This window comes from Solea senegalensis, linkage group LG7, assembly GCF_019176455.1.
Source record: "Solea senegalensis isolate Sse05_10M linkage group LG7, IFAPA_SoseM_1, whole genome shotgun sequence".
NCBI classification, from domain to species: Eukaryota; Metazoa; Chordata; class Actinopteri; order Pleuronectiformes; family Soleidae; genus Solea; species Solea senegalensis.
This window is the reverse complement of record NC_058027.1, coordinates 13,328,375-13,356,319: the sequence shown is the minus strand read 5'-3', so window position 1 is coordinate 13,356,319 and position 27,945 is coordinate 13,328,375. Positions and strand designations below refer to the sequence as shown.

Below are 27,945 nucleotides of genomic sequence, written 5' to 3'. Positions count from 1 at the left end.
CACTTTGTGTGCATAATTCATCTGTGTGCTTCCATCAATGTATTTCCCTACAATTTGACTGTTTGTCTTTGACTCATCCTTGTATTAACATTTAGAGAAATGATGCCATGGATTTGTTCTTGTCATGTAGGATGCTGACTGATGTTCTTCTTCTGTTGGTTTCCTCGTCCTCCTCCTGGATGCCCTGGATTAGAGCAGACCTCCCTGCCGCCGCTCACACACAGACCTGCTTCTTCTCAACTCCTCAATCTCAGTTCTCACCCCCGGTGAGCGCTTGTGTGAAGAGATGCAGTGGTTTATATGGGCAAGTTTGAGCATGTGTGTGTGTGTGTGTGTGTGTGTGGATGGGGGGACTCATGCATTGGCTTTTGAGATTAAGCAGGAATGTTTTAGGGATCACTGTTTCAGATTTCACCTCAGTTTTAGAGGTAGCAGAGGAGGGATGGGACCTTGAGAGAGAGACGGAGAGTTTAAAGAAAGGTGGAGAATGTGGGTACATGAGGATTGTGGGAGTCGGGGGTGGGGTGGGGTTGTTTCAGGGTAAATCATACCTTTCGGAGAATAACTTGATCCCTCGGCTTGGCTGGCTGTTCTTGACTGTGTCTTGTTCTGTCCGTCTCCGAACAATGCAGATGGAGTAACGTTTCACGTCGGAGGGGAACGCTGATTGTCCAGACAGGTAGTCACTGCCCCTCCCTCGTCCTCCTCACTTCCTCCATTTATTTCTCCCCTCTCTGTCTTGCACACACACACACACACACACACACACACACACACACACACACAAACAACAACAACAACACACCAGCTTCCCCTCTGTCCGCCTGGTTGTAGGTCCTCTTTGTGTCCTCCCCTCGTCTCCTGTTGATTCAGTGGACAGGTATAGTTCCCTCTGACCCCACTGCCACCACCTCCACTCACTCCCATCCCCTTTTTTTTAACACAGTCCCATGTGCATTCCTCTGCAGAGACTCAGTATTAAGTGCAAGCATGACCCCCCCTTTAAACACTCCATTCATTACACACTGCTTGCTCTGTTCCTGTGCTGCAGATAATCTGACCTTTTTACAAGTATCTTCAGTGAACTATACACCATTGTTTTGCTTTGTTTTTTTCAAAATTAAAACTGACTCAGCCATGTTCAGACTTATGGATAACAAAGACGAGACGCAATTTTAAGCTGCGAAGCCAATTTAAAGGCACACATGGTATTTACATGCAACATTCTGGCGTGATGCATTATCCCTTTGCTTGTTACTTTGCCCTTGTATTCTTATATATATATATAGTTTTTGTTCTATAAAATCACATAAAACAACAATAACAACGTATTTGATATTGGGCACTTAAGGTGGATCTAATAATTTTTCCAAAATGCCTGACGTAACCAGTATGACTTTCCTGTGAGCTTCATAAAACTCCTTCCCTTTCATGTCATGCATCAGAAATCAAATTAGATCCTCAAATGAAATGAGTCTTTCAAGTTTACAGCAACAAATACATTTTCCTATTTTCTAATCCCCTGTTTTTTCTCTCTCCTCAAATGTACAGAAAGTCCATTAGTACCATTTATCATTAACCTCCCTGTGTGTAAGTTGTGGGTCCACGTGGCCGTGTTAGTTTTTCTCCCTGTGAAAACACAATCATTTCCCAGCGCTAAGAGCCCTTAATGGACTGGAATGGGCACTCTGAGGCTCATTAGCATTAGCCAGCTTCCTACTCTCCGTTAATGGAGAAATGCTCTTTATATTTATAATGCTTTTACAGAGCGGCACGATCAATATCATAATCTACATGATTGTGGAATATGAAGTAAGGTTTTTTGTGTGCATTAGGGAGAAAGTATTGGTTTGAGTTGCAAAACAAGAAAACACTTTGATCAGGGTGTGGTTGCAGTTTAGAGTGGCTATATGAATCCAAATGCAATAACAATAAAAAGATTCTGTTTATGTAACTGAAGAACATATTAATGGCTGGGGAAAAAAAGTTTCCTCTGAATCTGAAAACTTTTGAGGTGTTCTGATGTTTTCCTAATTCATTTTTTATTCAAACTACTGGAAACTACTTAAACCGAGATCAAATAAATAAAGGTTGACGTGCAGTACAGTACAGTCTGCACAGTGTCACAAACATCAGGGCAGGTTTTTCTTTTAGCTCTGCAGAACCAGCCTGCTGCAAGTCTTCTCTCCACATTTCTGTGAGTGATGTCAAGACACTGTGTGGATAAGATAAGCAAGTGGGCACTGTTCTTGCTCTAAAGGCCGGGGGGCTTCCCCAGCACCTCTTCTTCCTGTGTGTGTGTGTGTGTGTGCCTGTGTGTGAGAGTGTGTGTGTATTTGTCACCTCTTGAAGACCTTTCCTGGCAGAAACACTGATCTCGGTCATCAAAACCTCTACTTAATGAGGCAGAACCTCATTTTTGAAGAACTGGTTAAGTTAAGGGATACAATTTTAACTATGGTTAGCTTAAGGTTAGGGATACAATTTTAACTATGGTTAGCTTAAGGTTAGGGTTAGGCATGAGCTGGTTATGGTTAAGTTTAGAGATAATGTGTTGTTTAAGCTGTCCAAATGAATTTAAATCAGTGCAGTATCCAAATAAGAATAGCTGTGCAAACCTGGGTGTGTGTCGATGAGATGTGTTTTGTGTTCCTAGGTGGAGGCTGAGCCACAGAGACAAGTCCTGCTGTATCGCTGGTGTTGAGATGTCTGAGCCTGGAGGACTGTGACACTCATTAGGAATCCCATCACCAGCACTGATGTTGTGGAGGTCTGAAGGACACGCGCCGCGCACTCACATGTAACTTTGGAGGACTCACTTGTGTCATGTATTTTAAACTGGCACTTGCTCTGGTTATAACGTCGGTGTGAGGAGCACGTGAAGGAAATCAAACACACTCACTCACACATGGACTCAGAGACCAGGAAGCTGTAAAAACCCTCAACAGTCATGGTGGTCCACTGGGATCTGTCTCCTTCAGGGCCTGGCTTTACAGTAATGGACCACAGGAAGGACAGAAAAGCCACATTGTTCCCAAAACATCTCTCACTCATCATTTTTTAAAATCATAATTGTTCTCTTTTATTGTGTGCGTGTCATTCACACTGCAGCCCGCTCTCTTCGATGGGTTTTATCATTTTATTTGCGTTACCAAATCTATTGTGAAAGGATTATTTCACCTTCTAGTTGTTGTTTTTTCATTTGTCAGAATGAGTTTATATTTATGTCATATAACCCCTCCTCCCTCTTTCCGTCTTTCCCCTCCTACTCTTTTTTTAACCCCTCTCTTTTCCCATCAAGCCTCACTTTCCTGCAAAATCCACCTCTCAAGACTGATACCTAGATTAGTTTTCTCTTTTTCCAAGGTCAGACTGACGTGTATCATGTTTGATACTTGTGGATCAGCCCATTCTGTCCTGTCAGTCCACATTGTTTTCACTGCTGCTGGTGTGAGCTGCACTGACATTATAGAGCACACAGTAACTTCAGCAAGTTTACCTCCGGAGCATATTGATCAGAAATGCTTAAGGAAGTCGAGTCATTAACCAAAAGGACTACAGTGGCAGAAAGAGATACCTGGTGGGAAATGGCCTCTCCAGTAGAATCTCTGGGGCCTTTTAATCTGGTAATTCTCTGCTGAGATGCAAGTAAGAGGATTTTTGCCTTAAATGTAAAGATGATGTTTAGTGGGATGACAGACAGCACATAATGGGTTTACTAAGCCGCAGCTCCCATTGTTAATGTTATTATGCTCTAACCTATATCGGGTGTTTCATCCATGGACACATTTGAATTTTATTTTATTTTTGAAATATCTGTCATCTTGAAATATGACTGACACACGAACATTCAAATTCAAATCCATACAACAGCTTTGTTGCATTCTGATTTTGCTTTTATTTAAACCACGTAGCAAAGGATTACCGTGCTTTTTTCTGCACGACATCGCTTATTGGATCATTTTCCTTTCGCTGTGATATAGTCTAGTGCTCCAAGTGTAACATCAGTGCATCGGTTTCAATTAACAACTGTGCAAACCTCTTCTTTTTTTTTTCCTCTGTGTACAAGGAGGGTTGATGACTGCAGAGGGAGAAGCAGCTGCTCTCGTCCACATGATTAACCAGCGTCTGAGCGTGCTGCAGGAACACGCGTGTAATGTGCATGGACTGTCTCCAAGACATTGACCTTAAACGTCCCTAATAAATAAAGACAACCTTGCACACAACACATTAGCACCACTCGCCATCTCTGTGGATGCAACCCATTCATACTGTGAAATGGATATTTTTTTTTCATTTTCAGGTAATGTTGCTCCCTTGAACTGACCGAGCTGACTGGACGTCGGAGTGTGGGAATATCACATGTGCTGAGGTAGAAAGGAAAATAAGTAGGTGCCATATTTATACACTCAATGTTCAAATGTTGGCCAAACTTAAAATAGAGGATGATTCCATTAATATGTTTGGCCCATCAAATTCTGATAATGCTGTTTGAGGGATAATGCATTAGACTTATTGCATTTTTACAGCAGTATGCTCTATATGTGCAATATGTTTATATGTGCAAAGTGGACCATATGCAACTTTGATATTTTTTTGTTTTACGTTATTCATTTTATCGTAACAGAGAAGCATAAGGTGCACAGCTCTTCAGTTCAAGACAGGGTTGTCTAGGAGAATACAGTAGCCTATATATTGTCTAACATATGGAATCATGTCATGAACTGCTTTCAGTGTGTTTTTTTTAAGAATGTAAGTACATTACATTTAATTTGTTTGCATATGGATACTTTGGAATTATTCAATGCTCCAATAGGTTCAGGTTTCAATTTCTGTTAGTGATTATTCATGTGAAAGTTAAGTATGGTTTATACAGCTCAAGTATCCACTCTTTACAATAATCCTCATCTTCCAACCTGAAAGAGCAGCCTCTCTTACCCTCTCTCTCTCTCTCTCTCTCCCTCTCTCTCTCCCCCTCCTTCCCTCCCTCTCTCTCTATCCCTCTCTCACTCTCTCTGTCTCTCTGTCTTTCTCACACTCACACATTCTTCATTTCTGTCCATCTCTGGGGGTCTCACCTACAGTAGAGCACATCTGTTCTTCATTCTTTTTCAAACTACCAGCAAAAGTTTGAAACACCTGTTCATACGGCATGTCTATATTCACCGGTGTTTGTGTAAGATGTTGACCAGTACATACAAATCTACATGTTATGTGTAGGTTCTCGTAGACCCCAGTAGGTGCTGCTGCAGAGCAGTATAGAGTGAGACTTAGCTGTGTGTGAATGTCCCCACAATCTGGGCTCACCACCAACCTCCTGTCAGCAGACAAGACCACGACTCACCACGTCTCCAGGGAGACGCTGATAGAAAAAGCCACAGCAACACTAAGTGCCAATTCACACCTGAGACCATGCAGTATTTGAAAAATACAGTTTAACTTGCATTTATTGCTGGATACATTGTGGGGGCTTTTGCTGCATCGGGACAATGTAGACGGATACAGAACATAAATATAACAATAATGAATCATTGTGTTAACTATTATCTATGAGATTCCAGTGTGTAAACAGATGTCTGACTCTGGTTCACATGGTCCAAAAATGTACAATTTATTACATAGTGTAGAAAGCTGAGACATTACAGTCAAACTATAGTCTAACTAACTGGTTAAGCTATTCTAGTCTAATTTCTAAAGACAGCAATGCAAAACTACCTTCCACGACTGTTGTAGTAAAACTGCACCGAGCCACAGTGGTGCAGCTGTCATCAAGACTGTGCCGTCTTAGAAGATTCAAGATTCAAGCACTTTATTGTCATTTGTATTGTCATTTTTTATTGTCAAAAGCATACAAAACAAGACTAAATAAGAAATACAACCAGAGGAATCAGAAAGAACATATGCAGGAAGGAAGCCATATACTGTAGTGCGAACTGTTGCCAGGGAAAAATAGCTGTTCTCGTCTCACTAGCACAGATTATAATTGCACATCATTTATTAGTTAACAGTGCACACATTTTCCTTTAAGCACTATAATATTCTGACTCCTTTTCCCCTTTTCTTTCTTAAAGGTCCAGTTTCATTTTTGGGATTCTAACTCAGGGTGACCAGTCCACTGTCAGCTAATCCCGTCTCCCTCCTCGTATATTGTCTTTTGTATCAGGTGAGTTTTTCAACTTGTATTGTTATTTCTTTTGCAAAAGTGTGAACTATCTTCAGGGGAGTAAGAATGATATGAAGTAAAACAAAAAAAGAAAATGTAATTTGTGACTCCCCTAATCTTCTTTCCCCTCACCCATAAACCATCTGTCCTGGAATTCAGATTGGGAGTTAAAGCTCAACTAAGCTGACAAATTCCCAAAAACCCACACCCTTAAAACCTTCACAGTATAGTTAAAGTTTTATAGACTCTGGACTATAAATATGGTTTGTGGTGTTAAAAAAACATTCTTGTTTCTCTGGTGAGTCTCACTCATCCAAAGTCATTGATCTACAATTAAGTCTGAGGCAATTTTACAAAGCATCACAATTATCGTTATTAAAAAACTATTAGCAACTGATGTGAGGGCAAAAACAAGCAAAGCAACAATTCTGACGATTATATGCTCTGTCCACAGTACAGTAACAACCTGTGTCTATGATCTATACCATGAGCCAGTGTAGCATACAGTAGACATTAACCCTTTGTTAGCCCCTAGGCCAGCAGCCACTGACAAGGTTAAGCTGTTTAGGGTAGGTGAAGAGATTACACATCTTATTATCCACATCTCTCTCTCTCTTTCTCTCTATCTCTCCCCCCCATACACACACACACACTTCCCCCCAACCTGGCCACATGAGGCTGGTCTGAAATTTAATACCATGTCTACAACAAGATAAGGCTTTCTTATGGACAGATTAACAATATGCCCATTGTCTGTTGCCCCTGTGCAGCCTTGCGAGCAGGCAGACACAGGCAGCCCAGGCACTAAAGCCACAGAGTCGGGTTGTCCGATATGAACTCACTAGCAGGAAAAAAAAAGAAAAAGAAATGTAGAATGAGAGTTGAAGGATGGCATGAAAAATTGCCAAAGGTGAGGAGGAGGGGGAAGAGATGATGAGTAAGAGACTTGGACAAACACGAACAATGCAGAGAAAGAATCGGGAGAAAGGAATTCTGCAACCTCAGATAGTTTGGCACTAGTGGGTCAAGCACAGCATACCTCCCGTAACAAGAGACTGGGGAAGGCCTGTCAGCGGCCAAATTGTCCCTCAAACCCGCTGACAATCCTTGTCAGCGGAGAAGGGAGAGAGACTCACTCTGGCCTGCTCTGCTGCCAGGAGTAATCACTGGCAATTGCAGAGAGGAGGAGCAATCAAAACGCCGCGATGGCTCGACACAGGAGTGTGCATGTTTTAATCCGTATAGCTGGGTGTCAAAAGACAACTGTGACTGTGGCCAACCGTTTCTCAAATTATGGAAAAGTGCATGTTTTAATCCGTATAGCTGGTCTTTGAATTAAATTGTGTATGCGTGTCTGTGTGTGTGTGTGTGTGTGTGTGTGTGTGTGTGTGTGTGTGTGTGTTCAAAGAGAGCTGGTAGGATTACAGTAGTGGGGATTTGGAGGTGATGAAGCTTTAAACTGGACGGGTTCCCTAAAGACCCTGTGGTATTGAGCACCTGCACAGATCATGTCAGTAAAGCACGACTGTGATTGTGAGCGAGTGATGATTGCGACACGCTACAGATGGATCCTTAAAAAAAAGGGTTGTTGCTGTCATAGATCGCATGTTTGTGATCCATTTGCTAAAAAGTCCTTAGTAGATAAAAAACATTATTCAGCTCTTTTCTTCTTCTAAAATGTACTATGAATACTATACTCACTGAAAATACCACAGTTGATTGCAAGACTAACAAGAAATGAAAATAGAATTGCAAAATCTATTTAATTTTAAAATAAAATAAAAGTGTCAGTACGTACGTATTTTATATATAAATGTGTTTTACACAATCGTGTGTCAAAATAATGTTGCTGGTGATGAATATGCACTAAGTGGTGTGTGGTCAGTGTCACTGTGCATCCCAGCACCACGCTGCACACGCACTCCCGCTCCCCTTTGCAGACTGTTCGTATTCACATGGTGACAGTTGACAGCTGTTTTTCCTGTAATAAGATTAAGCTAAAGAAATTAGTTGTGCACTCTTTAATCTGCCATTTAACAGAGGGGCCCACCTGGGGTCCGCTTTATCCCATCCACTTTGAATGGCTAATCAGAGAGCATTTGATTCATATACAGCACAAGCATGGCACTCAGAAGCTGCTCTTCTACGAGCCACAAAAATTCATAATTCTCCCATGCAAAGTAAAATAAAAGGGCAATATTTTCAGATCCTCCTTTTACAAAGTTTTCTTTACTTATGTCCTGAAATAACTTATCATACTAGAAGAGGCTAAGTGATTTGCTCACATTCTACACAAAAACGGACGACAAAATGAATATTGCCCTCAGTCTGTGACCGAATGTATTCTCAATTTTATATGAATCTGAATGAGATTTGTAGAGAATTCATTGATTTATTGTTTTGTTGGAAACACTGTCTAAAGAATTTCATTGACTTTGATATGGTATAAGATCAGGATGAAAAACCACAATGATTACAAGCAGACATGTTTGTATGGGAGTGAAGGAACAGGACATTCACAAATGTTATAATCTCACAGAAAAGTAAATACTAATATACTTCACATGATATAAGAACAGATATTAAGTATCTTCAGGTGAATATCAGAATCTGTCTTTTCTATGAAATGTATTTTATACTGTTACAGCATTTCCTAAGTCTTAAAGTACAGGGTGGATGAAGGGAAGGAGCAGTCACCCATGTTTGCTCTCAGTCTGTACGTGTTGGTTAATGTGGTTTCTCTGCAGTGGGAGCTGTAGTGAGCTGGTGGAGTGGAATCAGCTCTGGCACAGCTGTACAAATGGGCCTTTTACTGGTCAAATCAATCAGGCAGCCCCGGATTTGGGCCTCTGCCCAGAAAGCACAGTTTGGTGGGAGTCTCACCTTACTCCTCTGCGCGGGCTGAAAGGAGCTCGTTTTATCACTGTACAGCACCCACTCTGTCACCTCCTCTTTCTTTACCTTTGCCGACTGCTCTGCTCTTTCTCCTGCTGTCATCTCTGTCCTGTTCCCCACTTCTATCCTCATCTCTCCTCATCCTGGCTGTATTCTTTTCCACTTCTCCTCCTCCTCCTCCTCCTCCTCCTCTCATGCTCTGCTAGTCTTTACTCACTCTCCAGCTTAACAGATTGCCATCAGAAGGTTGTGATATATGAGGAGAAATGTCATCTCGTCTCCTGCTATTGGCAGTGCGTCCCTCAAATTGGTTGTGACAGTTTCCTATTACATTGTTTACCTGCCTAAAGGCGGAGGCAGCCCTACTTTAGCTGTATTCAATCTGCTCGATCTGGAGACACCACGAGTCTATGCACAGCTTCTTTTGGTCGATACGTTATGTGGTGTATAATGTCTGCTGTTATTCCAGCGAGGATCGGCTTGAGAATTAGTTCCAGATGGAGAAAGTTATCATGGATGTTGAGATGTTTATGACAAGGAATAAACAGCGGCCTTGTTTCAAATGTCACTAATCTAAGTCACTCCCATGGAATTCCATTTCTGGTTGAGCTGTTGCACGTACACTTTCTGTTTTGAGTGAGGTTTTGGATCCATTAATGGTTAGAGAATGAACAAAGGTCATTGCATGTGGAGATAAATGTCATGATATACTTCATAAGAAACTACATGGTAGTGCAGTCTGGGGATGCAACAGGATGCACAACCTCAGCATGCATCAGCTCTCAGTGCTGCAGTGTGGACTTGCTGGTCTTGGGAGCTCCCTCATTGTCCCTGCTTCTTATCTCAGTGGACAGGTCGTAAGGTCAGGGAGATTAGATTGTCAGTAACGTGGCAGACTTTGGCAAGTGAAAAGCAGGTTCCTTATGGCTGTCTATTGCTTCCTCTTCTATCACAACTGCTGATACTCTACAAGTGCATGCTTTCAACCTCAAACTGCTGCTTTCATGACTCAATTCATAGCAGGAAAATGAATTGGGGGTTAACCAAAAACGGGTATATGGTTTGATTTTTCTCTATAAACCTACTGGAATGTAGATTTTTGTATAGTGTTCAAACACTGAGTATCCTTGACTGACCGGGTTCTGCTGTGACAAGCGGCCATTTTCATAAATAGGATGTGTTGGTCTCTCTGTTGAGTTGTTTAAGTTGCAAATTGAAAATTTGAATAACATCCTCTGGTTTTCCTGGTTTTAAAAGGACATTGTGAAACGGAAATGGCACACTGAATGATTCACCAGTAACACAATAGACAACTGTACTGTACGTGAAAATCTTATACGAGATTGTGGGTGTATAAATACAAAAGCTCATTTTGTACTCTTCAATATTAACTCAGTTCATTTCTCTTTACGTCTCTGTGTATTAAGGATACAGGTGAAGAAATCCCCTCTATGGCTGCCAGTGACCTGCCAAGCACAGTGTTTCCAGAAATCTCCAGAGCCTGGCAATTAGTTAATTGAAAAGTTATGTAGTCGGTATGAATAATTAAATACAGGGTCTCTGGAATTAGCACAGCATCCAGTGAATTCTCCATAGCTCTCTGAGATAGATAGAGGTGCCAATGTTTGGCACATTTGCTACTGTAGATAATTTCTTAATTACATAACATTTTGTGAGAAAAAAAAACATGAAATGAAAGAGTGAAGAAACATATGTACGTATTAAGAACAGATGTTAATGATGACTGTAGAAATGCTCTAATTTGTGTTATTTTTTCCAAAGCTTATCTCTTGATCAAAAGTCAGCAGCGATGTTGAATTTGTCACATTTTCATGTAAATGTAACCGTGCAGACTAAACAAAGTAGACTTTTCAGAATCATTCTCAAACAGACAACACATATGGTCCATGTTAGGAAACCCTGAATCAGACATCTTTGACCATTTCACTTCTTGTATGGGCAGCTACCGACAGTATGTACGTCAAATGTAAAAAGTGAATGCAACTTCTACAAAACTATAACATTAGCAATGGTTAAAGACCCAAATATCTCACATCTCTTTACGTATGTTTTGCCTACAATTTAAACAAATTGAATTAAAACAGTTATCTGAATAGTTTCCTCACATTTAGTTTTGTTAAAATAATCATGTGCACCTCACTTACTCCACCTTGCAGCCTTTTTAACCCTAAAATGTGTCTCTCTCTCTGTCCGCCAAACCTTCCTCAATCACACCACAATGTGGTCCTGCTGAGACACTGGTGGTTTCTCATTGTCAAGCTTTAGCCCCAGTGTTTAGCCATGGTTATCTGAACAGGACTAACATGACCTGCATGGCTCCTTCACACCCTGTGCAAACACTTCCGAGACTTCTCACTTGCCTGCATTTGGCACCCGACCAGAAAGCATCCGTCACAGTGACTTCAAGTGACCAACTTCACTCCCGAGCTGATGAATAATACAGAGATGTGTACTATTATTCATGCTACAATGCTGTGGGATTCTCTCTGAGGCTAATCAAATCTGAGAAGGTACAAAATGCTTTAGATATTACATTTAAAAAAGAAAACGTAAAGTCTGGTTACTTCATTGGGGGTTATTATGGCAATCGTTATTGTTTTTCCCCTGCAAACATTCTATGTCATTCAACAGACCTGCTTCCTTCTGCTGACAGATGAATCAGCTCAGTTCTCCCTGTTCTGTTGAAACTGATCACTTACCATCGGAGCAGGAGCCAAACATTAGTACTGCTTCCTCTCTGTTAGCTAGCATGGCGAAGTGCTGCGCTGGCCTTTTGCCCATTGAAACATGGCCGGCTCTGGAATTACAGCAGAGCAAGGACTGAGCGGCATTTACAGAGGATGTGTCCATGTTGATAGTCCATGCTTACAAGTGGATACGTCATTCTTATGAATAACTTGCTCATAGATAGTGTTTAATATTTATGAAGGACTTTTAATTGAGCCCACCTTTCACTGGGTCCTTGCAGGGACATAGACTTCTGATGTAAATGACGATCACCCGTCATTAGGCGACTCAAAAATGCAGCTATTATAGTTCTAAAATTTTACTGTTTGCTTTAAATCTCTCGGTGCTCTGCTGTGAAGCGGCTGTTTTAGTTATTAAATCATCCGTCGCATTTCTATTAATATCTTCTGTGTTTTTTATCTAAACAAACCACACAGTGGTGCCTTTAGTAATTCACCTGCCAAGGCTGAAGCGTCAAACACGTATTCAAAGGTCATATTGTTCCTGATTGAGTGGATGAGTGAGTGTCATGATTTCTGATAGGTTTTTGTTTTTAGTGTTCAAAAGCGCAATAAAAAATAAACACACAGTCAGGTTGTTTACGTGCATGTTGAAAGTCCACTTTTAGTCAGACTTAGGCAATTATTTATTTAATATCATGTAAACACATTAGTCCGACTAAAATCGAGCTAGTCTTAGCTGGACTAACATAGTCCGATTACTCCCGCATGTAAACAGCCTCTGACCCAGATGCTCTCCCAGATCATACAGCAGCAGCGCCTTTCTTCGGACCACAAGAGAAATGCTCGATCTAGTTTGTATCATGATTAACATGTACAGCAACTCACCGTCCATCTTGCCGTTCACTGTTTGTTTTTCTGTGACGTAAAGGTCAACAGGAAACTGATTCAATAAGCACTAGCTAATAAAGAGATACCGCGCCACCTACGAAGGTGGAGTCAGACATAGACGGCCGATAAATCGATTCTCTCCTCCGCATGTACACTCAGACTCGGCAAGCTGTCCGACTGCCTGACTCGATACTGAGTGACTCAGCCAGAGCTGATGTGAGTCGTGACCCATCCCAGTAAGTCATGAGAAAGATGGATGGACATTTTCTTCTAGACTTTATATTGTATTCAAATCGTGTCACTGAAGGCAACAGCTGTTGATATATCTGTTAATCTTTATTGAAAAGAGGATTCCAGTATCAAGCAGGAAGCTTCTCTCTGTTCAAAGTAAAAGTAAAGAGGAAACTATAGAGATATTTATTTTTATACACATGTGTTTAAGTCAATGAAAAGTGTTAGGGTTAGATATTTTTATACATTTGAACCACAGTAATTAATACTAATATTATTGCATATGTAGTTGTTTTTTATTCACATTGAATATCTGCCGGTGAGTGTAAAAGTCCTGTAGTCTTTACAGTCTAGTGTGGCTTCAGGTAAATTCAGCCTGGACTGTTGAGTACAAGGTCTAAGACTGACAGACCAACAAAAGATGCCTTAGTGAAGCCATTTAAGCAAAGAATGTCACAACAACAAGCTTAAGTCCAAGTGACATGTGACACACTGAGTATGGAGGCTGTTAGCAGTTTGAAATCATAATTGCTGGTATATATAAAGCGTGCAGTGACTGACAGCTCTAACAAAGATGTGAAAGAGGAGTGGGATTGTCTTGGAGAAGGGGAGCGCAGAAGAAAGGCTCTTTAAAATGCTCTTAGCGGGGATCGCCGTATGCTGCTCCGGCTCCAAAGCGGACTGGAAGGACTTTGACACAGTGGGAGGTCTGGTGATGGACAGCTCTCTGCAGGATGTCCCTCCAAGAGAAGTGGGCTGCAGTCCCTCCAGGGTAGACATACCTGAGCCACTCAGACAAGGTGAGACGGATCCTTCCACCAGCTCCACCCAAGGCTCAGCGAGCTGCGCTACTGAAGCAAACCTGGCGACAGAGTAATGGGTCAATTACCAGTTATTTGTAGAGCAGTGGGTGGAGGCGGACCGTTCTACAGACCTGTCAATGCAGACAAATTTGTAATATCACAATAATCTACTGTCATTTCATGTATTGATAATTTGGATGGATTCAAAAATGTTCTTAATTAGAGAATGTTTATATATTCTCACAAGTTAAACAGGGGCATTATCTTAAACTTTGGGGGCCCCAGGTAAATGGGAACTGCTTTGCTGCACTGCACAGTAGTAAAGTCAAACCCCTAACCCATCAATTCAAAAGTCAATCAATTCAAAAGTCATCAATCCGAGCCCCTTTCTTTGGGCTTCCCTCCAAAGCCACACCTCCAGAGCACAGGAACACTCAGTGCTTATTCATGAAAAACGTTGGTTTTTACATGGATGGACACCATAATAACTTTTGGTAGTTTGCAGCGACCTTTTTGGATAATTATTCAAATGACAACGTGATGATGAAAAACAACAAATACTCTGAAAAAATCACAAAGAGCTCAAAGTTTTTAGCACCGATGTTCATGTCTGGGATCGTTCTGTAACAGACTTTTTCTTGTCAGTAGCTTTCCCAAAAACTGCCTTTTGTTTGAGACCAACACCTGTTGTTGGCACCTTTTCTGCCATAACGCTGCAACTGTCTTGTTGATTTTTTATCAAGCTAGCATGAGCTCTGGCATGAATTAGTGCACGAAGAGGAGAACACGCATAGGGGGAGGGAGGACAGATGGCAGTTTGATTGATGCATCACGATCTATTGAATTTATTTGGGGTGTTTAATATGATTGGATGGTGTTTTTACAGGCCAGTCCGTCCTACAGGTGACTGACATTTTTCATTTTTGTCGCAAAGCTGTTGTGGCAATAATTTGTTACAATTGGGGTGTAAAGAGGATTTCAAGCAAAAAAGTAAAATAAAATGCTCCATAAAATGATCTCCCTCCCTAACTTTAATGTTAACTAATTATAAAAGGCATCTCATGTTGTGCTCTATGCCTTTGCTGAATTTTTTTTTTTTTGCATTGTTATTTGACATTTCTAAATTAACTGTCTTTGAAAGTCTTTGTTCAGTTTTCACTTTGAAAAAAAAGTCCAACATTAGTATAAAATTAAGATGTTTTTGTGAATTTGCCCTCAGTTCACATGAAGTGCTTTATGTGTTTCTTAAAACAGAATTGAACGTTTGTTGAAACTAAAATGAATAGAAGTTAATAGTTTTTAATAGCAGTGAATGAAATTAGGTTAACAGTTTTCAGAAAAAGAAGGGTAATCCTGTTAATGAAATACAGTAAGTGTTTGTTATAAATGTTTTTATACTCAACACTGCTGTGGCACAATCTTTAAAGGCCACTAATCACTGTATCACATAGTGTGCTGTGTGTTTATATCACTGTATCATTGATGAATCACCACGGTTCATGTCAGTGTTTACTTTTCTGAATGGTCCCGGCAGCCTCTACGGAAACTGCACCAAACCGAACATGTCTCACATCTATGTGACTGACTCCTGTCTGTGTTAGTGTCAGCTCTCGCTATAAGTGTGGTCATGTCGAGCCCAGCTGCCGTGCTCTAATGATAGCCAGCTGTTTGATCGGCTGCATGCCTGTCACTGAATATGTGTGAGAAACCTGTCGCTTTTTTCTTCACTCATTCCACAGTCGCACCATAATTGCAGTTTGCACAGTAGCAAGTAAATGTAGCGTGTAGTTGTGGATAATATGAGAAAGTTAAATTTTTTCCGCTGTGTTCAGTAATAGTAGGATGGAAGACGGGAGAGGAGAAACAGTCTAACTCACGACTAATTACCTCTCTTCTATTTGTTTCTGGGGTTTTTTCCTATTGTGTACATTTTTCTGAATGATATGCCTCTATTCTTTGTAAATTTCGACATTGTGATGTTGGGGTATATAAATAAAAGTGACTTGACTTGACACTTAATTCTACATTTAATCCAGACTTAGTCGTCTTCCTCTGGTGTGCATCCATGCTTTTGCACAGAGGCATATTTGGCTTTTGTGCTGTCTCAGGTGAGTATGTCCAGAAGTAACCTGTAGCCTCTAGGAGACCTAACTGTGTCTCTTTAGTGTCATCTGACAGCCCAGAGCCTGTGTTGTCCAAGTTGAATTGATTTTAGAGGCAGAAAGTGGAAGTTAGCCCTCTCTCCTCTTTTGGATTAGAGAACAGGAGCACCATAGATCAATGTTGGCAGATTTACAGTGTCCATCCTCCATGCTCAGGTATCTGAGTGCAGCATTAAGAGTGACCAGGGAACCTCACACACAATCAGGCCCTCACACTGTGGAGGTAATGGCATACAGGTCTCCATCCTGTGCTAAGCATGCCACTGAGTAAGAGATACCTGCTCATGGTATTTATCACAGGAAGTGCGGCTCACCCATTTAGAGCAGAAAGTGGTACAAATTTGTAAAGAAAATGTTTGCTGACTCATTATTAGTCCTGACAGAGATTTAAGTTGCAGTGCTCTGAGAGATCAGAGAGTTTGTGTGTTTGTTTGCTTACCTGCTGTGAACAACTTTAACATTTATTAAGTTGAACTGGAGATCTAAGGCAATTTACGTAATGAGTTTATTAGAGATAATTGTGTTAAACCATCCGCTTTCCAGCATGTGGCTTCACTTGCTTTCATCTGTGAATAAAGGCTTCTTTTCAGGATCTTTTTCTTTTTTTTAAATTTGTTCAGCTGACAGGCTGCCAGTCATTTTGGTATGTTGCAGAAATCATCAATTACATGGGTTTGCAGAAGTGGAGAAGTGGACTCATGGATGAAGGAACATTTAGGAACCTCCAGGAACTGATAAATCCATACAGGCAATGAACTAGTGACACAGATTATACCGTAGTTGACTCTACAACGTAATACAGATAGTGGCTCTAGATATAATGTATAAAATACAACATGTAAGCAACAAAAAGATTATTGACAAATACACTTCATCACCTTATCCTCCACACGAGGGTCACAGGGAGCTGGAGCCAATCACAGTAGGGACAAACCACCATTCACTCCTACTGTAAATTTAGAGTTCCCAATTAACCTCTGCATGTTTTTGCACTGTGGGAGGAAACCAAACAAAACCCACCCACACCTTCTCGCTGTGAGGCAACAGTGCTAGCCACCGTTCTGCCATGTGACCCTTTTGAAAATCACCTCTTTTATCAACAGCACAAGCTTCGGTTCAATACTTGTGTGTTAGAGATTTAAAATGATAGAGCATTACCTCCTTACACCATCATGATATAATCGACTAGATGTTAATGCTGTTAAAAAGGATGGAAATTTAAAGATAAGACTTTAGTTGTGTCATTTTGAAAATTAGCGTTGAACACAGTCGACAATATTATATAACAATGAAACAGTAGCTTTTGCAATAGTCTCAAATTGCCCTTTTGATCTGAGAAATGATGACTTGTTCAGCCCTACTGTACGGAGCATCTAATTCATCATATTCTCACCACCATGCATCATGATCATTTAATCAGCTTACAGTAACACCCGATATGACCAGCGTTCCCGTTGCACATTTAAACTGTCATTAGGAAAGGAAGTTTCCTCCGCGAGAATAAGACAGAGTGATCTTTGATCCCCGGCTCCTCCATCATGGAGTCAGACAAGCCTGTGGAAAGAGATAGTGTTGTTTGTGAAACAGCTAAATTTAGCAAACGTGCTGCTCTTCCCCCATTTAAACCCTGACTTTGTCTTAGTCTTTGTTGTCCTTTAGCTTTTTCCTTAAGCTTTTTAAAGAAATAACAAAATGCTATAATCGTCATCTTATGGCCCTCTGGTACAAAGCAGTTCAGTCCAGTGCAGTTGATGATTCAGTTTTAATTCAGCAGAGACAGTTACATTTTTCTTCTTCTCCTTCAAATAAAAACAGGCCTTGTGAGTAATGATGCCAAAATCATGACTCCGAGTTTCATCATGATGACAAAGCTAAACACGTCTAACCAGGTACGGCGGGGTTGAACATTAAATAAGGTGATAGATACCAGTGTGCTGACTCATGATGGATGACTAAATTGTTTGTTGTCTGGATAAAAACATTTATGACGTATCAGAAGGGAATAATTTGTCTTTGTGAGAAAAGACTGTGTTTGTAATGTACATAAATCAAAGCCCTTTTTTCTTTCCTCTGTTTGCTCTCCGCTGTATTTCCAGCTAAATGCACTCAAATTGGTACACATGGTGGAACAGTGGCTTGCATTGTTGCCTCACAGCAAGGAGGTCACAGTTCAAATCCCAGTTAGTTGTGTTTATATGTTTTTCCCTGTGTGGGTGTGTGTGAGGCTTGCATTAATTGGACATCTCTAAATTGTGTGTGTGAGAGTAAGATTCAGTGGTTGTTTGTCCTGCGATGGACTATCAACTTGTCTAGGTGTCCCCACCACCCCACCACCCCGCCACCTTTCGTGCTGCCTCATGTGGAGGATGAAGTGGTAGACAATGAGTGAGTGCTCACAAAGAATAAGATGAATCCTGCAGGAAAACAACTCAACAAAAGCACCTACAGGAAACACTATCCAGCCCCGCGTTTGCTCAGTCACTATATCCACATGCTTTATATCCCAGAGCCGAACAGCAAACTGTCTCTTTTCTACCAGCCTCTGCTTTGCAGTCCACTGCACTGATTTTCTGCCAAGCATCAGCAGGTTGGATTTAAGCCACATTATTTAACGTCCTCCTCCACTCAGGAGTGTGTTTTGCTTTTTGTTGCTGGATATTTGACCCTGACCTGCAGGAAGATGTATGTGAAGAGTCTGACACTGGAGGGGTGTTTTCATATGAACCTGCTGTTCTGTTCACCTTAACTCTGAGGTTAAACATGTCACTCAACATGATTATGTCACATCACAACTGGTTTTAAAACCAGCGGTTCAGTGAGCAGGTAGTGATGTTAGAATAGATGTTCTAGTGAATTGGTAGCCTTGTTTATTGAATGGGTTTAATTAGCAGGAGTTTGTAAAAACTAAAAAACATAAAATGTGATAAAGCAGCCAACTATTGATGAATGCAGATTACATTTATATTTCTTAGAGTTTGTCTGGGTAAGTTCTTTGAGTTTCAGTCGAAACAGACAAGTTTCTCATTCTGTTTTTGTTGGATTGTTTCTCCAAGAAAGACATTAATTCAAAAGATCTGCTCATTGAGAGGAACAAGAAGCAACCATAGCAAACATGACACAGTGTGAGAAACAGGTGGCCGGATTGACAGCGAATGTGTTTATAATGCACTGAAATGTCAGATAAATATTATAAACATTTCACAACGTCAACAGCGTTCTTTCCCTTGTGTGCACACTGAGTGTAAATATATTAGAAAAGGAAGAGATAACAAGGCTCGCTTTCACTGTTGTGTGTGTTGTGCCGCGTGTCAGTTTCCATGTCTCTACATTCTCACTCAAACTCACTTCCACTTTAATCTATTGTGCTCCTGACCTCCTGCTGTTCTGTCACACTGACATGTTTAACAAATACTGTCTGGCACAGGCAGGATCCACCGTGGTGTCACAGAGCTGTCGATGCCTGCCGCACAGAAGGTGATGGATTGTACGAGCGTTCTTATCAAAATTCTTCAAACCTCAAACATTGCAGCACTTTTCTTCCCTCCAATGTAAACACATACATGCACAGTTTGAAACCTAGGTTTTTTTTTTTCGGTTTTGTCCGTTGTTGTTTTCCAATATTAATGACTTCCTTTGTGTAACAATCACATGAGTTTATGTGTGTAATTTAGAAAAATGTTCCCCCCTGTCCACTGTTCTGCCGGACATGTTGAACTTTTTGTTTAGGGGCTCCACTTGTGTCTGCCTGAAGCTTTTTGCCCTCATTTCTTCTTCACGATACAACACAACACAGTGTGTGACACCACCAGTTACATTTGTGCCATCAACGCCAGATACACTGTCAGAACAAGCCCCCGCCACTCAATCACAAAAGCAACAAAACACACCTCTGTAAATATTTCAGTGACCTCAGCACCTCATCCAGGATCTTGCTGCCTGCTGTCTGCACGGCCCTCAGAATGAGCCACTGTGTGTCCCATGGCAGACGGTTTTTGTGTGGTGCTGCTGGACATGGCTGGTCTGTTGTGGGGAGTCAGCGGTGCCTGCATGCATGCAGTAGCAGAGGAGAGGATTAAGGTTGATGTTTCTCTGTGTCTAACTGGCTGCCGGGCATGCTCCACCGCTTTGGCACGGCAGATACAATTTACATCATTTAGTTCTGCTTATTGCACAGTGAAAATCTGGTTTAAATGGAGTTCAGACTATACATCAGAGTTTGGAATCAACCTTGTCCTGAACCGAGGAACAGAGCCAAGTTGTGACTGTGGACGAGATGTTGCCTTTTTGTCACGCTGCAAACATTTATGCAAGGGAAAAAAAAAAGAAATGTGACCAGTTGCCTTTCTCAGTCACTTTCTTAAGTATATTAACAGTTTTATGATTTGTTCACGCTCACAGTCCAAGATCATTGCCATAATAAATGGAAATCCTATTTTAGAAATTGATATGATCCACGTCCCTCTGTGTTTCCCCCGAGCAAGTCTTCAGGGAGCACTTTCCAATAAGAGTAATGTCCCTCCTGTGCATGGCCACATTCAGCAATTTACAGGCAGATTACAGATTCTAATAAAATATTTTGCAGGCTTAAAGAATCTGCTTCACATTTTATGATAGTTCAGCTCCCCTCCACCACCTCTGTCCAATTTAATTATTCTGATGTACGTAATTAGCATGAGCTGGCCATTATTTGACATCATTTGCATATTATATTGGATAATTGAATGAGAGTGGCTGATGATTAAATTAGGGTGAATGATAGATGATTCAGCTCAGTGAGGAAAAGTTAACAGAATGGGCAGACTGGGAATACCACATGTATCTTTTGAATATTTATATGTTCCACCATGTACGCCGCCCCCCCTCACGGACGCACTCTGCTAATTTAAAAAATGTGCAGCAGTGCAGCCGTTGAACTCGGATGCTTGCAAGTCACAGGATGCTGTTTCTTCACCTCTGCATATTTCTCAACAGTCCCTTCACTTCTCTCACACAGACACACACACACACACTCACACATGCACAGCACAATGGGGCAATGCTGTGCATATGAGAAACACTTATATTTTGTTGAATGTTTGAAATGTGCTCCTACATCATTGAGACAACACTGTTACAGACAGATAAGACAAATGAGACTAGTGTGGGGAAATTCATTTCCAGGCACTTCCAGTGTAAACACAGACTCCTGGTGCCTGCCGGCCTGACACTCTACGGACAGGCTCTACCTTCCTCGTGAAAGGCTGTCTTGGGAAAAGACACATGTTGTATAGTTTAAACAATTTATAAATGACAAATCCTGAAATTAAATGGCCCACAGTGCAACGTTGTAGACAAACCAAAGTTAAAAGTCACTTTGCAAATTTCTTTTTAAGACTCTGTGGAAGCATTTGAAAAGAAATCTTAATTTCTGCAATATAAATATGAATTTCTTATTTGTGTTAATTGCCGTATCTTGACAAAACAATATAAGAAGTTCAAATCCTCTTATTGCACCCTAAATGCTTCCTGCTCCTTGAAGTTTTTCCATGTGAAAATGACTGAAATGCAAACATACAGTCCACGATGTCACATATATACCATGTGAATAGTTACACCAAACTCTGAGAAAGAAAAAACGCAACCAAACGAATTGTGTAGTATATATTCTGTATTTCTCGATCGTGTTAATTGACGTATCTTGACAGAACAGTATTAGCAGTTCAAATCCCATCGTTGTACCCTAAATCCATCCCGCTTCTTTGAATGTGGGGATCAGGCAGGATAAATGTTTGAAGGGGAATATTTGGAACAGCTTTAGCCTTTCACATGCTAATGTAAGCACTGGCGGCACAAGAAAGCTGGCCTGACCCAGGGGCCACACGGTGACACAGTCTGCTGATTCAGTGCCGGCAGCCCTGGCTTTGTTTATGTGTGTGCACAAGAAATAATGCAGGTCATAAAAAAGGAGGACTTTGAAGGGGAACCACTATCCCTGCATGATAAATGTCCCCTGTTCTTCAGATATAAATAACTCTTGCCAATTGTACAAAAGCCATCTCAGGGGTGACTTATACATCGTCATTTCTAAAATAACATCGAGATTCATTTCCACCGCTGGCATTCCTCACATGTTGTATCAGTTTCCAGAAATGCTGTCAAGCACAGACAACCTCTTAAAATGAGTCGTCCTTAAAGTCAAATGTGTCACCTGTTATCGAGCGCGTTAACTGGAATTAAAATAAAACGGTTAATAGACGCAACAATTACAAGGTTTTCTGTTGAATTTGAACCGTAGAACCAGTTAACGTAGAGAGGCCAAGCTTTATTGGTTTACTTGAGAATGTCCATTTTCAAACACAATTTGCAACATGAGAAACTTGTGTTTGTCTTTGTCTCCCACATACCTTGTAAAATCTCCTCTGTTCCTCTGTTGTTGTAGTTATAGTACACATCGGTACACAAAGTGTCGTCTCATTGTCTGCGCACAGTCATTTTAAGGGCCAGAGGAATTTACACAGTCTTAGGATCTGTCAGTAGGAGGTATAGGAAACTGTAAAGATAAGTCCCAACAGCAGCTCAAGTCTAGCTTCCTTTATACGAGAGCCTCGGCATCTCTCAGATCTCCCAGATACAGCTGAGCCGTCGCTCTTATCAGGGACATGGCCGTGCTCACTTCCGGCTTGTGATGGAGATCTGGTGTATGTGTGTGTGTGTGTGTGTGTGTGTGTCTGATGTTTGTCAGTGTGTCCAGTGCTTAACGCGTTTAAAATCTCCATGACGGACATTCAAGGTGTCTCGACAAGGAACTGAAGCCACTTAGTGCAATCACGTGTCACTTCTTTCCACTGATATGTTGTTTAATTAAGTTGTCCTTTGCAGAGGTTACATGTCATTACTCTCCAGTCATATGTATCTTTATATTTGGAAAAAAAGTCAATTAAAAATTGACTGGATTATACATTGTTAAAATCGAAATGAATTGTTTTTGATATTCCAAGTTATTCCAAGTAAGGAAACTATGGTTTATCAGTTCATCACACACAAAAAAGAATATGATATAATTTGATCTACTCTGAAAAGGAAGTTGTTTGTAAAATTCAGCTGTACTCACTTTAAACAACTGCATGGGTTTATACTCAGCTCCAATGCACATATGGAGTAAAAAGATGAAAAAGGAAAACAACACGGCCGAAACCAAAGATGCTCATTTGTCTTACTGAGTGGCTCTCAGTGCCTCTGCTATCCCCGAAATCTCTTTCTCAAACGTTGCAGGCCACAGTTTAATGCAGGCTGACAGGTTGAGAGCAGCCACAGCGGCATCATCATCATCCTTTTTGTGGCTGCTACAGCGCCGCGGCCCTGCCCACCTCTCCGCCTTAAGCCTTGTGTCTTTTCCTGAAGCGAGCACTTGACGAAGGGCAGTTTGTTTGGATGGTAAATGTTGTGGCACTGGCTGGTGGAGGATTATATGAGATGGCCCAGTGATTTGTGGCGGCTGGTAGTGGGGCTGGGGTTTGTGTCAGTGCATGTGAGGGAGAGCGTGTGGGCAAACGTATAGAGTGTTCCCGTGTGTCAGTTTTGATAAGTGTCTCCATGTGTGTTACATTTAAGGTAGTGGTTCCTCGGCGTCTATAGGAAGATATTTGTTACCGTTTTGCAGCTTTTTCACATTATAAAGTTCTTTGCCTCCCGAAAGATTAATAATCGTTGAATTTCATTGTTTTAAGATTTATGACAGCCCTCTCTTGCCGAGTCATCTTTATATGTCTTGGCAGCCGGGAGAATCATTGACTTTTCCTGTGAAGCTTCACACACTCAACCCTCAGCCAAATGCTACTGTGAGCTTTCCCAGATTGCACTCCGACAGTCTTTACTGACAAACACGCAAACGGGTGCACAAGGAGCATATCTGTTAGCCAAGAAAAATCATTCTGTCCTTTATAGTGGGCAATCCTTTGCTCCCATTTTTATATAATTCATTATTTATATATAACATAACTCTTTTAGAACCTTAGCTTAAACCTTTTTTATGTTGGAAAAACCAGTGTGCTGTCCTCATGACCCAAGACTCTGTCCGCCCCGTCCCACGACCAATAACCTTTGTTTCAAAATCTTAATATTTATTACTTACTTTTTAAATGATGCCCATTTCTTTGGACGATGAATCTGGCTTTACTTTTATCCTCAAGAGACCAAAGAGATCATCAGTTACATCTTGACCGTTGTCCAAAACATCTTGTGACAGCCCTTCATTTGATCCGTCCAAGGCTCCTTTGAACGCTGCTGTAGAACGTGGTCCTGAAGGGCTTCACCCTCAGATGATAAAAAAAAGTGAATTATTGGTTTGTTTATCGTTCTCTTAAAGCCTAAAGTGCATTATTAAACAGAGAGCACATTAAAAGGGGAGTATTGTTAAAAGTGTTTTAAAAATCTTGTAAATCCCAGTAATTTATGTCACTGTGGGTGAAGAGGCTCACCCGGGCCTTCTGGTTTTAATTTGATTTAGGCTCAGCTCGCCGGGGCCTCTACCTGTGATGCTGCCTCGTTTCCCAGACACTGTCTGACCAATATGACCCCCTCAGTGGGGCCACAGTTTGAGCCTCAAATTTAAAAAGATGGTCAGAAGAAATTAAAATTAAGATGTTTGGATCAATTTAGAATCACGTGTGATTGACAGCATTTGAGCAAAGTACAAGAGAACTAAAGGTAAACAATTGTGAGTGTTTCTTGTTGTCTTCTTTCTTTGGGACCTGTGTCTGTACATGTGTGTCGAAAGCAAAGGAGCAGGAGCGTGGAAACATCTGGGCTAATGTGGGTTGAGTGACTGTACAGGGAAAATTGCAAATGATAAAATAATATTGATGTCATCCCTTTTATCAATATCAAAGTAAGGAGGGAAATGTTTTGTTTGCTCGTGTGTTATCGTTTACTTGTCATTGCATCGTATGAACACGTCACTAATGGATCGCAACTACTTGTTGCCGTTTGCTAAGCGATCTGCTGCCACAGCTTTCCCCCCGAAAAACTGCTTCCCAGCGTCGTCAAACAATGTTTTGATATGGTTTTGAATGAGAGACCCCTAGTGGCAGAAATGTTATATTGCGCGTTTAACTCAAAACCACAATTGTCAACCTATTTCTAAGCGGAAAAGTTAAGTGATCATTAAAGAAAACATTGCACTTCATGTTCTTGGCACCACTAATGATTGTGCAAAATTGAATGAGAGATGTATATATATATATAATGACCAGTAGATAAAGTTACAGAATATACATATATATATACTTCAATAATGAGCAGTAGATAAAATTACAAAATGCCTATAATTTCATATAATCTTTAACTCATAGTTCACATGGATGCAGAAATGACATAACTTTGAAACACTTTGAATGTTCCGGCAGAGACCAGACCTCGTCTGGGTCCAGGAGCCTCTGGGGATTCACTGGCAGAGGCAACAATGGGTCACAGCCCCTTCTTTGTATGGTTGCCCTCCTTAATCAAACTAGCCAGAGGAGTGATTGGATTTTAATACTACTGGGCCCATTGTAATGGTGTGATGGACGGGGACTGGTGAATTGGAGCAGGATGTCAGCCCTCAGAGGCCTCCATTAATGATATTGCTTCATTTCTTAAAGTGGCAGGAACACCTTGTGATGTGGGGATAGCTTCAGTTGGGAGGCAGAGCCCTCCCCTCCCTTTTCACCATCCCTCTCTTTTATTTTTTATTTTTCTCTGTGACCGGGGAGGCTTTGTGTCCCACTCTGCTCTGGATCATTTCTTGAACTGCATGTGCTGAGTGTGTGTGTGTGTGTGTGGTTTCAGGCTGCTACTATTGCTGAGAACAGCCTGCTGCAGATGTAATTCCTGATTCTCAAAAAAAAAAACAAAAGAAACTTGCGTTCACATTTTTTTCAAACTCAACTTTGATTTAGATGTTGAAAACAAATCTCAACCTACAGTAATACTTAATTATTGCGTGATAACCGTGCATCAACAGTGACACTTATCAATACAAACGGGATGTCATATTTCCTGCCTGTTGGAAACAATGGCTTTTTTGACTCAGCAGCTTTTTGTCTGACAGGAGCAGTATATCAGTGTCATTCACGTTTGATTTTCTGCTCTGTGTGCTATAATTAAAGTTTGTCTTCCATCCCAACTCGTGAGTCATGAGGTTAATTAAACATCAGCTCTTACTCTAAAACACAAAAACTTCCTGAAAACATTCTTGAACTCCTGAACTGACACTGTATGTGACCCTAATGAACGCCACAGTGTCTCCCTCAGACCTTTCCATGCTGTTCTCTCATGTAGAGGTGACTCACACTCGCTTGCGTGATTGTTTGCTTCCAGTGACACGTGTTTGTCTTCTTCGTCGGCTAATGACAGTTTTGGTCTTGTCAATGACGGGGGGCAAGTGCAGGTGAAACCTCATTGTGTTTTATAGCGAGTCATTGTCAAGTGGGGCGTCTCCAGCCTTCCTCTTTCCTCCTAATGGGCGTTAGTGTGTTGTTTTTTTTTGCTGTAGATTTATGTGTGGGTGTGGCACTGTGATTTACACAGCTCTGACATTGTCTCAGCAGAGGAACCAGAGAGCTGACTGCAGCTCTCTGTGTGTGTTCCAGGTAAGCCTGAGGTCTGCACACACACACACACACACACACAGAGCCAGAAACACTCTGATGCATACGCCGCTTCTGTGGTGTAACACCGTAAAAGACGCAACTTCCTCTGTAAAGGTTCACCTGAAGTACAGTGGGATAAAAGAGTCACTGTGCCCTGCAGGTACTGAATGCATAATATATAAAAAGTCACTTCAGCGGCACAGCGAGGTCAAAGGTATTTTTGTTGAAATCCAGACAACATGTGGCTTTCAAAATAAATGTTAACACAACACATAAAAAGAAAAAGAAAATCAATATGTATTTATTTTACTCCGCTTTCTAAAATACCTTGTGCCCTGTTTGCCCCCGTGCTTGTAACATTTTGAAGGATTATATATATAAGGATATTTACTCATTGTGTCACTTTCCCATAAAAGCAACATTCCCTTTCCCAGGATCGATGGTACACAAGTAGCCTGGTGTGGACATTGCCCTTTCATTATAAATGTAACCTAAGAGTAGACATGATTAAAGTTTTCTCACCGAATTGGCCATTACCCATCTAAGATTAAGTGGTCCTTAAATTTCCCCCATTACAACTACCTGACAAGATTGAAACGTGATCTAGTGTTAACGATCAGTTTGGCTGTAGTTTACAGGAGATAAACAACAGTGTGATGGAAAGAGATTTTTTCTTTGTTTTACTTTGTTACAGCTGTAGTTTTGGACCTCAGGGACGAACCCACATGTTGTGCCCATGCATGCAGCTCTGTTCTTCATACGTTCATGACATAGCGTTTGATTTAATGTTGCACAAGCGATTGTGTGAAGTGAATGTCACTCCAGCCCACTCATTGTTTTCACACTTGTATGCAACACCACCACCACCACCACCAGCCCTCACCCCATCCCTCTGTTTCTCTTGCAGAGAAGAAACGCTCGCGGTTCAGTCTCTGCATTAAGTCAGCCTGTCAGAATGCTTCCCTCGAGAGCTTTGGACTTCAAGTTCATCCCGGTGGTTCCTCTGCTGGTGGCCCCCACTGGAGGAGCAAGGTCACAGTGGGCCCGAGTGTCGAAATTTTCACACAGCTTCAGCAGAAATCGCACACGTATTTTTACACAATGTTTGTCGGTAAAAGCTAATTCAATAGTCTGAGGACAATTTCTTTAAATTGCACTAATGTGGTTCAGATGGGATTGCAGGCAAAATGACTTAAGATAATAAACTTATTGAAAACACATTGTTTTTCTATTTTTTTTTTTTTTAATGTTTTTCTGCCAAAAATATGTTTGTATAGATGAAAACACCAGAATCCTTTGGCTGCAATGTAATAGCAACCTTTGTAGAATGTTTTATTTCATTGTTTTTAATTATGTATTTAAAAAGTCCAATAGAGTATAATATTGTGGGCACTAATAGGGGACTGTAATATATGTGGCATTTTTTGTGGATTATTGGAAGGACTTTCTAAATAAATAAATGAATCATACTAATAAGATAATAAT

The 27,945-nt window shown here is 41.0% G+C and overlaps 1 long non-coding RNA gene across 1 annotated transcript; it reads left to right on the top strand.

Moving 5' to 3' along the window:
• Positions 1-27,928, top strand: LOC122772056. Its single transcript, XR_006360732.1, has 5 exons — positions 1-266; positions 633-679; positions 2,657-4,388; positions 6,072-6,163; positions 27,368-27,928. It is a non-coding gene; the product is annotated as an uncharacterized LOC122772056 (long non-coding RNA).
• Positions 27,929-27,945: the final 17 nt, after the last annotated feature.